Here is a 13,023-nt window from a genome sequence, read left to right on the forward strand (position 1 = left end):
CATTTAAGTCAGTGAGGTCAAGGCTACAGTGTGCAGTGAGCTGTGATCACCCCACTGCACTCCAGTCTGAGTGACAGAGCAACACTCTGTCTGAAAACAAACAAAAAAAAGATTGGTAGATGTTTTAAAGTTTTTTGACATCAAATATTGGGAGGATATAGGAACAAACAATCATGTGCCTCAGATCAGAGGACAACTGCTTTTCCAGGTAATTTGGGTGACCTTCTCTAAACAGAAATGTGGATCCTCTGGAAACTGCTAACACCAGCCCAGAGAAAGATTTGCACAAAGAGACAGTTACAGCAACACCCATTGCAGCGTTGCTAATAATATTGAAAAATGAACAACGTAAATGCCGAGTGGCAAAAAGGATACACAAAATGAGACGTATTCATGTAAAATACTACTACACAGCTATTTTTTAAAAAATGAACTAAGCCGGGCATGATGGCTCACACCTGTAATCCCAGCACTTCTGGAGGCTGAGGGAGATGGATCACCTGAGGTCAGGAGGTTGAGACCAGCCTGGCCAACATGGTGAAATCCTGTCTCTACTAAAACTACAAAAATTAGCTGGATGTAGTGACGAGCACCTGTAATCCCAGCTACTTGAGAGGCTGAGGCAGGAAAATCTCTCAAACCCGGGAGGTGGAGGTTGCAGTGAGTCGAGATCAAGTCATTGGACTCCAGCCTGGGCAACAAGAGGGAAACTCCATCTCAAAAAAAAAAAAAAAATGAACTAAGTCTACAGGTATTAAAATGAAGAACCCACAAAATTATATTGCTGACTAACAAGTTGAAGGAACTCACAAAATATACACAAAGTAGATGCAGTATGTTACTATTTGAGTTAAGAAAATAAATAATGTAGTCCGGGCGCCATGACTCACACCTATAATCCCAGCATGTTGTGAGGCTGAGGTGGGCAGATCATCTGAGGTCAGGAGTTCAAGACCAGCCTGGCCAACATGGTGAAACCCTGTCTCGACTAAAATATATAAAACAAAAAATAGCTGGCCATAGTGGCATGCACGTGTAATCCCAGCTACTTGGGAGATTGAGGCATGAGAATCGTTTGAGTCCCAGAGGCAGAAGTTGCAGTGAGCCAAGATCATGCCACTGCACTCTAGCTTGGGCTGCAGAGTGAGACTCTGTCTCAAAAAAATAAAAAATAAAAATAAATAACACTGCATTGTATATTTTCTAAGGGTACATATTTATGCACATAATTATTGTCAAGGCAATGTAACAGTCCAAACTCATGAGACAGAGAGAGTGTGTGGTGTGTATGTGTTTGAGGAAAAGAGGCATATGATACTGGAATTGGCTTAAAGGGGTCTTTAGTATTATTTGAAACTTGTGTACAAGTGTTTGTACACAAAAATTTGTGTTTTCATAAACTGATTAAAATTAATTTTAAAATTGAATGAAAAAAGAAAGTTTGACTCAATACTTGTTTAAAGACTACATGTGCTAAAGGAGATATAATCAAGTCATTACTGTAATATAAAACAGACTAACCTGAAGAGAATTGGGAGAAAGAAGAAGAAAGGAGGAAGAAGAAGAGGAATAGGAGAAGGAAGAAGAAGAATAAGAAGAAACGGAATACGTAGTAGAAGTAGCAGTAACCGCAGTAATAGTAACAATAGTCATTAGCAGAACTCAACCTAGAGAGATCACACCCATGGAAAGGATCAAAAGACATCATGAAGGAGATAGTATTTGAATCGGGCTCATTATCAATATTTCACTCCAGGTATATTTTGGCCCAGTCTTCCATAGTCATATCCTAGAACTGGACATCAAGAACTCCAAAATCTCCCCTGTAAGAATCATCACCTTTCAGACCAGCACCTCTTCCTTTCCAGACCCTGAATCTCATACCTCCCCTAAAACTGAGCTCTTCAATCCATCATCCTCATTCCTTTTTTATAAACTACAAATCTCAAATGAGCACCTAATACTGCCAAGCAAATGTTTCTCTGCTAAATTTACTTTCCTATTCTCTTCTCTTCTAGACCTCCGACCTTTTCTTCTCTATCATTTCCTTTCATAGATACTTCTGGGTTTTATTTTGTTTATTCATCCAACAAATATTCATTTTGTTCCTTTCCGATAGAATTCAGAACAGTAAATATGGATTCTTTCTTGAAGTTTTGCTGACATGTAAAACAAATGAAAATTATAAAACAGAAAAAAATGCAGCTAATAGAGGGCTTTCAATAAAAAAAAATAAAAGCAGGCAAAAAAAGTTCTCAACAGATCTACAAGCCTCTTCTGTATCTGTACCCATATTTTTAGTCTTGTTGCCCTTCATAATCAAGAAGAAATCAACCAATCCGCATGTGCTCCAAACCCCACCCCCTTTCAGTTTCTCAAGACATTGCTCATACTCTATTTTCCCTGCTTCTTCAAGTTTTCATTGCTACAAATGATTTAATAGCACACATACATTCTCTAGTATATCAAATCATAAGGAGGTTGTTTCTAGGATTTTTGTTTTGTTTTGTTTTTAGAGACAGAGTTTCACCATGCTGGCCAGGCTGATCTTGAACTCCTGGCCTCAAGTGATTCTCCCACCTCATCCTCCTAAAGTGCTGGGATTACAGGCATGAGCCACTTCGCCCAACCTTCAAATCACGTTTTTTAAAAAACGAAATAAGGCCAGGCATGGTGGCTCATGCCTGTAATCCCAGCACTTTGTAAAGCTGAGGTGGGTGAATAACTTGAGTTCAGGAGTTCAAGACCAGCCTGGCCAACATGGTGAAACCCTGTCTTTACTAAAAATACAAAAATTAACTGGGCATGGTGGCACACGTCTGTAATTCCAACTACTCAGGAGGCTGAGGAAGAAGAATCGCTTGAACTTGGGAAGTGGAGATTGCAGTGAGTTGAGATGATGCCATAGCACTCCAGCCTGGGCGACAGAGTGAGACTCCATCTCAAAAAATAAAAATAAAAATAAAAACTAATTAATTAATTAAAACAAAAACAGAAATCTTTCTTGAACTCACAGTTCTCTTTCCCTCTTGGTACCAAAATATCTCCAAAGACTTTTCTAAATCGTTGACTTCCAGATCCTCACTCCCCATTTACTTTTTTTTGTTTTTTAACTCATATCTATTTATCATCCAACCCTACCACTCCATGGAATTTGCCAAGGTTATTAACAGGTACTTTGTCAAAGGCAGTGAGCATATTTCTGTTACTCAATCTCCTTGCATTCAGCAAATTTGACCACTATAGACTTCATGGTAATCTTTCTTCTTTTGACTTCCTTAAGCCCAGCTCTGGGTTTCTTACTTAAATTCTCTGGCCATTTCTAAGTTCCTCTACCTTTCTTGGAGCTTTAACCTAGGCCCTCTTCTCTTCTGTGCGTATACTTTCTCCTTAAGTTTTCTTCCTCAGTTCCATGCTTTATAAACTACCCATATGTCAACTACTCCCAAAGTCACACCACTAGCCCTGTCCTCTCTTCTAAACTCCACATTCCAAATGCCTATTTAATTTCCTTACCAGTTACCTAATAGGCACTTAGCAAAAATAAGAAATAAAAATAATATCCATTGCATATATCTCCTTTCAGTAATTCCTTTTTATACTGCAGGTCTGTTATCCTTAAAACCAGACTATGAGAGTAAGCCTGTATTTCCAAGAAAGGGAAAAAGAACCCACAGGGAGAGCAATTGACTATCAATTCCATTATAGAATTTTGAAAGCTTTAGTTTTAAAATGCAAAACTAGATGGATGAGAAAGGAAAATGTTTTTAATGAATTCTGAAAGCTTGCACTTATTATGAAAAACATATCCTAGGCTGCATGTGGCGGCTCACACCTGTAATCCCAGCACTTTGGGAGGCCAAGGAGGGAGGATCTCTTGAGCCTAGAAATTTGAGACCAGCCTGGGCAACATGTTGAAGCCCCATCCCTCATCTCTACAAAAAGTACAAAAGATTAGCCAGGCATGGTGACGCATGTCTGTGGTCCCAGCTACTTGGGAGGCTGAGGTAGGAGGATTGCTTGAACAGAGGAGGTCAAAGCTGTAGTGAGTCATGATTGTGCCACTGCACTCCAGCCTGGGCGACAGAGCCAGACCTTATCTCAGGAAGAGGGTAGGGGGGAAGAAAGGTCATCCTAAAAACTGAAAGAATACAGCTTATGCAATAGGTCATACATTAGAAAATAAAAGTTGTTGAAAATGTTGATGATCCTGCCACACAGAGAGGAAGACAGGAGAGAGGAAAACATTCTGGGTTGGGGAAAGACATTTGAGAGGATAGGAGAAAGAGAGTAGGAGAAATTAACTGAGTGTGAGCCCTGCCTTTACCAACTGATCATCTCATTCCCTCACTCCAGGAAAAACTCTTTATGGGGAAATAAACAAAAGGAATCCAAAACAATAAGAGATGTGACCTCTCACCTGACTGGAATTCTGGAGAGAGACACTTCACAGAGTGTCCCAGGGTCCCCTGGAGTAGCTAGAGGGGAGTAGAAATCTGGCCAGATGACACTTGGCAAAGAGAAACTGAAATGGTCTTTCAATATGAGAAGGAGACCCAAAATGGGGTAGAGCAGGTTAATGGAGTTGGGAACTTTTGTGCCAGCCAGAGGCACCTGCGCTGCGTGTGGGAAGTGAGCCCTCTAGAGTCTTGTGGTATAAATCCAGGGGAGACACCAGAGAGATCATCAGGCTCCCTCCAGGAACAGCTCTGAGAGCCAGAGTTGAGAGGTGAGCAGGGAGGGGCTCGAAATATGTAGGGTGGGACTCAAGACACATACACACTGGAGTGCTCTGTAAGAAAACGATAAAAAAGGCCGGGCGCGGTGGCTCAAGCCTGTAATCCCAGCACTTTGGGAGGCCGAGATGGGCGGATCACGAGGTCAGGAGATCGAGACCATCCTGGCTAACACGGTGAAACCCCGTCTCTACTAAAAATACAAAAACTAGCTGGGCGAGGTGGCGGGCGCCTGTAGTCCCAGCTACTCGGGAGGCTGAGGCGGGAGAATGGCGTAAACCCGGGGAGGCGGAGCTTGCAGTGAGCTGAGATCCGGCCACTGCACTCCAGTCCGGGCGACAGAGCGAGACTCCGCCTCAAAAAAAAAAAAAAAAAAAAAAAAAAAAAAGAAAACGATAAAAAAAATCACAAGTAAAAATAAGAAACTAAAGCAGATAATTCAATGGAAAAATGATTTACAAATATAAAGTTTTAAAATTTGACAAATAGCACAAATATCACAAAATTCAGAAAAGATACTTTTTTTATCTTTTTAATTTGTTTTCATTTTTTAGAAATGAGATCTTGGTCTATTGCCCAGGCTGGAGTGCAGTAGCATGATTGTAGCTCACTGCAGCCTTGAACACCTAGGCTCAGTGGATCCTCCCACCTTGGCCTCCCAAAGAGCTTAGGATTAAAGATGTGAGCAACTGCACCTGGTCAGAAAAATTAATATTTTTGCTAGTTAACTCCCTGCCATACCTCTGTAATGCTTTCTTAAATGGTAGGCTGTATACTTTAGGAATGCCTGATTATTTGATTAAAATTTCAGATTATCATTTTCTATATGGAAAAGGGAATAATAATTAGTTTATCTAGCATGGTTAATCAAAAATTTATTTATTTTTATTGATATTTTACATAATTTTTTAGTTTGCAAATTGATCCTGGAATTGTCATTTAAATTTGTAAGATTGTCAGATTTGGGCACATTTCTATCAAGATCATTTCTTATATGAGCTATAAGATTTATCAGGGAAGTTTTTATCACATAAGTGAAATGTAATCCAATATGTTAAGACACATGAAATATGTGATTTCACATACAGACATACTCACAGCTTTAGTACTGCAGCAAACTTAATGCCTTCAAATGCAAGAATCCTGATAAATTCTATTTCAAAACAATTGCCATCAAAAAGTTACAGTCCATGAATAATTGCATTTTACATGTATAATCAGCTATAGCCACGATACACGAAAATTGCTTTGACTAGATATGATAAAAATCAAATCCTCTACTTACAAAAACGTGTGTAAGATGATTTTAAATTTTCCCACAGATTGGGTTCTGCCTGACATTTCAAACCTCATTTCTCTCACATTCACATATTTCTGACGTAGCCTGCAAAGTGCATTCCTAGCTTTCCTCCCTGTCTCACTCCCTCTTTTCCTCTCTGTTTTTTTCTGGAACTTGATCCTTCTCTGCCTTCAGCATTCTTTCCATTCTGCATCACAGCACAGATCCCATCTGCTCGCATTAGAATCATTATCTAGAGTCTGGTGACCCGTACGTGAGTGGCTCCGGCTAAACTATAGACATTTCCAATGACTTAATGAACAGTCTCCTTTGTCCCGCAACAGCATACATCCAAAGTGTCAACACCAAATCTGCTTTTCCTCTCTGCCTTCTCTGTTAGGCAACGATATTGCCATCTATTCATTCTCCCAGGCTAGAAATGCGGAAGTCACATTACACCCTTCTTTCATTCCCTCCTTCTAAAAAATAATTAAGTCTTGTTGATCCTTCTTTCTAATAATCTCAATTCTCCATTTGTTGTATCTTCGTAAGTGATTTTACTGATTATTGTGTTGTTCTCATTGTGGTGGTGGTGGGGTGGAAGAGGTGAGAAAGAGTAAGTACCTTTTGAGAAGTATTGTCTCTGAGAAACCAATACGACAAGCAGGCACAGATGTCCAAACAAAAGGAGAAAACGTAGTCACAAATCTGGGAACAGAGAGGTTGGGAGTCAGTTTACCTAGAACTGATCAGTTCAAACCACGGATTGTAAGAAAATACAGCAAAACATGTCTAAAACACCAAAAGCAACGGCAGCAAAAGCCAAAATTGACAAATGGGATCTAATTAAACTAAAGAGCTTTTGCACAGCAAAAGAAACTACCATCAGAGTGAACAGGCAACCTACAGAATGGGAAAAAATTTTTGCAACCTACTCATCTGACAAAGGGCTAATATCCAGAATCTACAAAGAACTCAAACAAATATATGAGAAAAAAACAAACAACCCCATCAAAAAGTGGGGAAAGGATATGAACAGACATTTCTCAAAAGAAGATATTCATACAGCCAACAGACACATGAAAAAATGCTCATCATCACTCGCCATCAGAGAAATGCAAATCAAAACCACAATGAGATACCATCTCACACCAGTTAGAATGGCAATCATTAAGAAGTCAGGAAACAACAGGTGTTGGAGAGGATGTGGAGAAATAGGAACACTTTTACACTGTTGGTGGGATTGTAAACTAGTTCAACCATTATGGAAAACAGTATGGCAATTCCTCAAGGATCTAGAGCTAGATGTACCATATGACCCAGCCATCCCACTACTGGGTATATACCCAAAGGATTATAAATTAGTCTACTACAAAGACACATGCACACGTATGTTTATTGCGGCACTATTCACAATAGCAAAAACTTGGAATCAACCCAAATGTCCATCTGTGACAGACTGGATTAAGAAAATGTGGCACATATACACCATGGAATACTATGCAGCCATAAAAAAGGATGAGTTTGCGTCCTTTGTAGGGACATGGATGCAGCTGGAAACCATCATTCTTAGCAAACTATCACAAGAAGAGAAAACCAAACACCGCATGTTCTCACTCATAGGTGGGAACTGAACAATGAGATCACTTGGACTCGGGAAGGGGAACTTCACGCACTGGGGCCTATTATGGGGAGGGGGGAGGAGGGAGGGATTGCATTGGGGAGTTATACATGATATAAATGATGAATTGATGGGTGCTGACGAGTTGATGGGTGCAGCACACCAACGGCATAAGTATACATATGTAACAAACCTACACGTTATGCACATGTACCCTAGAACTTAAAGTATAATAATAAAAAAATAAAGAAAAAAAAAAAAAGAAAAAGAAAATACAGCAAAGAGCCGGGCACGGTGGCTCACGCCTGTAATCCCAGCACTTTGAGAGGCCGAGGCGGGTGGATAACGAGGTCAGGAGATTGAGACCATTCTGACTAACACGGTGAAACCCCGTCTCTACTAAAAATACAGAAAAAAGTAGCCGGGCGTGGTGGCGGGCGCCTGTAGTCCCGGCTACTCAGGAAGCTGAGGCAAGAGAGTGGCGGGAACCCGGGAGGCGGAGCTTGCGGTGAGCTGAGATAGCGCCACTGCACTCCAGCCCGGGCGACAGAGCGAGACTCCGTCTCATAAATAAATAAATAAATAAATAAATGAGAAAAAGAGAAAAGAATGCAAAGGATATGGAAAAAATAAACAATTATGACTGTTACAGCATTCACTATAATGAGAAAATGTCTCAAGATTTCCAAGATACTCTCAGCACAGTCATCTTTGAAAAGAAGATAAGAAAGCTTTACATGCCTACCTCAGTGTGGCCAGAGAGGCAGAAGAGTATTTCTGGGACACATTGCTTACAACATGCTCAGCAATGCACTCCTAGAAATACACGTGGCCCGCAATGCAAGCTAGACTTTACTTTAGTTTTAGATGGAGTCTAGAGAAATGGCAGAAAAGCCTCAAATACTTGTACCTCTCTGTGCCTCGAGTCCTTCACCATCAAGCAAACGTGCCTCTTTGCTGAGTTTCATAGAGGCCTCTTCCGGTCTTCTCTTTTTGAGGCAAATTAGCAAGCAATAGTTCCTTTCCTGTAGCAGGATTCAGAGACCTGATGTCACCCCTTTTACTCTTAGACAATGTGATCTTCAAAGTCTCATTGGGATCTTCTCATTATTCCATGACTTTCTATGATTGAAGTTTTTTTGTCATTTGACAGTGAATTGGCATAGCAAAAACAAATATTCCTTCTTCATTCTTACTTCAAAAATTGCTGGTCTCCCAAGAAAAAAATGTTCTATCCTACACACAAAAGATAAAATAACCCAAGCCCTTATTTCTTTATTTAAATTCCATTCAATGAGTGTTTACTGGTGCCCATCTTGTGCTGGGTTCTATGCTGAATGGATTATTTTTTCTATTTTATTTTGTTAAATTATTCTATCCATGTTACTTTTCACATTTTACTTCTATTGAGTGATAATATGTACAATGCCATTACCAAAAGTGTGTATTAAGCCTTATATTTGTTGTACTAAGTGCAATAAAAAATAATTTTACTGGTAGTCTAAGTTCTCTAGAAATTTAAAGTCTACAGCATATGCTTGCACTTCTACAAAAGGTAATTTTCTAATATTAATAATGATGAAATTGTTTTATCATATTTTGAAGTTGTTTTCTTTGTTGTTCCTTCCATATTAAAGAAATACCTAGGGCCGTATACCATGATTTGAAGTTGCTAGTAGTGCATACTTGATTTTTCATTTATAAAATTCCCAGATCCTAAAATATAAGAAATGACCTTTCTTCTTAGAAGTTATAAGTTTGAAAGGTAAGCTATTTCTAAGCTCTAAATATCAGGTTCTTAGAATAAAAGCAAAGCAGTGTTCTCTGTAAACCGAAAAGCTATAGCTCCTGAGATGGATGCTTCTATGCTGTTTTCAAAGTCTTTGGTCCAAAAAAATAAATCTTCTATATATTTGCCAACAAAAACCAAACCCACAGATAGGAATATTTCATCTAGTTATAACTGCATGTATATGTAATCTGATATATATATATATATATATATATCAGTGAATATAGCATAGTAACAACATTTTTCTATAATGTATAAATACTATTTGTCACAGAATACAGAAATCAGAGAAGCAAAACATGTCATTTTTATAGAAACTTCTGATAAGTGCTATTCATGTCCTGAAGTAAAGTTTTCAGAAATCGAATAATGCAGGAAATGGGCACTTCCAGAAAGCATAATGCAAAACTGGGAGAGCAATGTCTCTTGGCTGTAATGGAAGCATCTCTCTTTCCATTTCCTTTCCCACACCCAGAGGGGTAGTGCAGTGACATGCAGCCATGTTCTCTCCTCACCCTCCACTCCAGTTTCCAATTCCAAAACAAGAATTTAAAGAGCCTTACAAAAATGCGTACCAAAAAATAAGAGAAATAAAGGAGAAGGCAGGCCAATAGAAACCAAGAGAGAATGAAACAATGATATTAGCAGGAGAGGTGACACAATAGAAATGTATGCCATGAGCTTCTACACAATTATTATGAGGATACATAGATTTTCCTCTGATATTTTCAAGCACCAAATGCAAAAAGAAAAATATAAGTAGTTATTCATTTTACGTTTTCTACATACAAAGTTCATCATGGTTCTGAGAAAGCAACTTCCCCTTGCTCTGTCTGACAGATAGTTTACTCAAGGTTTGTCATTAGGGGACCTGGAGGAGGAAGAAAGCGGAGAAGATTGGGAGAGGACAACACAGCAAAGACAATGTGGAGAGAAAGAGTGACATGCCACCAAGAAGACGGATAGTCATCCCACTCTGGTGACACACAGAGATGGAAACAGGCACTTGTCCTCTGGATGGAGATGCCTCTTTGCTTAATTTCATACAGGCCTCTCCCCATCTTCTCTTTTTGAGGCAAACTAGCAAGCAGTAGTTCCTTTTCTGTCACAAGATTCAGAGGTCTGATATCACCACGCTTTCCCTTTGCTGATAGTAGCTCATTGGAAATGTCATTAACTACATAACATCACTTTGAAATAAATGTAAATTAAATGTTTCACAACATTTTATAGCAAAGTGAGAAGTCCTCCATTCTCCTCTTCACTAAGATGGTGGAGAATATAATACAAAAAAAGAACCTAATATGTAGTCTTTCTCCATGTTAATGCCAATAGAGGATAATCACTAGTTTTGATTATGTTTTTTCTTATTTTAGAACTCCCCCACAGACACACACACACACACACACACACACACACACTCACAAAAAAAACGCACCTGGGATATCAGAATGGAATAGATGGATAATAACGGATAAAATTAATTCAGGTAGATACTCATTTGACCACATTCTTTGTCTAAATAATTACTTGAAATGTAGGAAAGTATCTTTATTTCATTGGATTGATCCAACTAATTATGAGTATTAAAGGATGACACTCTAGGGAGATTTTTTTTCTCAACTAAAAAAGTTAATTTCCATGTGAGGGTAAGTGGACATAAAAGTCATGGCAATTGCAAGAAATATATCTTTCCAAGCACAATGTTGAACATATAAAAGGGGCTCCTTGAATTCTTACTGAATTAGGTATCTTTCTTCACACCACTTGGTTAAAAAAAATGAAAAGTCAGAAAAATCAGCCCCAAAAGAGGTGAAACTCTTCTGCCTGTCACCACTGACTCTATTGTGAACATATGAAAAAGGTAGTTGAGCAATATGAAGGCCATTATGTGGAATTAAAATAAAAAACACACACAAGTTGGATTCTAAAATGTGTCCTTCCTCGTCTCACTCTCTTGATCAGTTTTATTTCTGTACTGAGACACAATCATCACAATTCAAAGAATTAACCACAGGCCGGGTGCGGTGGCTCACGCTTGTAATCCCAGCACTTTCGGAGGCCGAGGCGGGCGGATCACGAGATCAAGGGATCCAGACCATTCCGGCCAACATGGTGAAACCCCATCTCTATTAAAAGTACAAAAAAAAATTAACTAGGCGTGGTGGCGCTCGCCTGTAGTCCTAGCTACTCCCGAGGCTGAGTCAGGAGAATTGCTTGAACCCGGGAGGCGAAGGTTGCAGTAAGCTGAGATCGCCCCACTGCACTCCAGTCTGGTGACAGAGTGAGAAAAAAAAAAAGAGATAATTCACCACAAAACTAAACAGAAGTTTACAAAGCCCCTCAGGTGTACAGAGGTAATTTATTCAATCTGGCTTCACTTAGCACAAACAGGTCAAAATCAATCACATTTTAGTAAGTAGAAATAGTTGGAGAAGTGTGTGAAGAATAGGTCAAAAGATAAATAGGAATTATTTTATAACCATAAGAAAGGAAGAACATTTATAAACAAAAGTCATATATACAACATAAAAGAACAGGTGAGCTGCCAACAAATGGGTCTCACAATGCCTTCTCCCCAACGCTTCTGGAAGCTGCATAAAAATCACTCTAATTGATCAAACACTGTCGGTTCTCAGAAGAACACAATATTTTTCAAAAACGAATAGTGTGGTAAATTTGTTTGAATTCATAAAACAGCTATTTAATCATCTAGACCAAAGTTAAAGAAATACCTACTACAAAAATTTTAATGGGATAATTAGAATGAAACAGCGTGGGCCACTGCTTAGAGCAGAAGATGGAGTTCAGTGGCTACCATAGGAAGGGTCAATGTCAGGATTGCCTGTGAATCCAGATGAGCCTCTCTTTGCCCATTTTGCCACAGAACACATTCACAGCACAGTACAAAGCAGTAGGCATGGAAGAAGGAAAAAGGCCTGTGATTTAATAGCCAGGAGTTCTACTCAGACCCACTCAGGTAAACTGAATGGCAAAGATAATTCTTCCTGCAGGTCACTTCTTTTGCTAGTTTGCTAACTCTGAGTCCTATGCTCCTGTGCAAGGCCCGTGGTGTGACTCTGACCATCCATTGAACTTTGCTGGGACAACATTCATGCCACCACATCAGAACAGAACAGAATGAAAAGCTTGCCCATTTTTTTTTTTTTTTTTCTCTTGAGACAGAGTCTCTCTCTGATGCTCAGGCTGGAATGCAGTGGTACGATTCTCCTGCCTCAGCCTCCCGAGTAGCTGGGATTGCAGGTGCCTGCCACCACTCCCAGCTAATTTTTCTGATTTTAGTAGAGACAAGGTTGACCAGGCTGGTCTCCATCTCCTGACCTCAAGTGATCCATTCACCTTAGCCTCCCAAAGTGCTGCGATTACAGGCATGAGTCACCATGTCCAGTCCACATTACTCCTTTTCTGATTAGACCATCTCTTCAGATTAAAGCCTTTGGGTATATGCTGGAGGCAATTGGAATTCTTAATCCTTTAGCTTTGTAAGATTTTCTTTCACATATTTAGAAGATCGCTGAGCCCCCTTTTATATGTTGCTGTGATCCAAAGCATGAGTAACTGGGGTAAGAATGCT

General features: G+C 39.5%; 1 protein-coding gene across 8 annotated transcripts in view; it reads left to right on the plus strand.

Annotated features, from left to right (window-relative positions):
* OPRM1 (opioid receptor mu 1) overlaps positions 1-13,023 on the plus strand; it is a 127,030-nt gene that overhangs the window by 85,363 nt on the left and 28,644 nt on the right. The window lies entirely within an intron of this gene.

The sequence above is a fragment of the Rhinopithecus roxellana genome, chromosome 4 (genome assembly GCF_007565055.1).
Source record: "Rhinopithecus roxellana isolate Shanxi Qingling chromosome 4, ASM756505v1, whole genome shotgun sequence".
In the NCBI taxonomy this organism is placed as follows: domain Eukaryota; kingdom Metazoa; phylum Chordata; class Mammalia; order Primates; family Cercopithecidae; genus Rhinopithecus; species Rhinopithecus roxellana.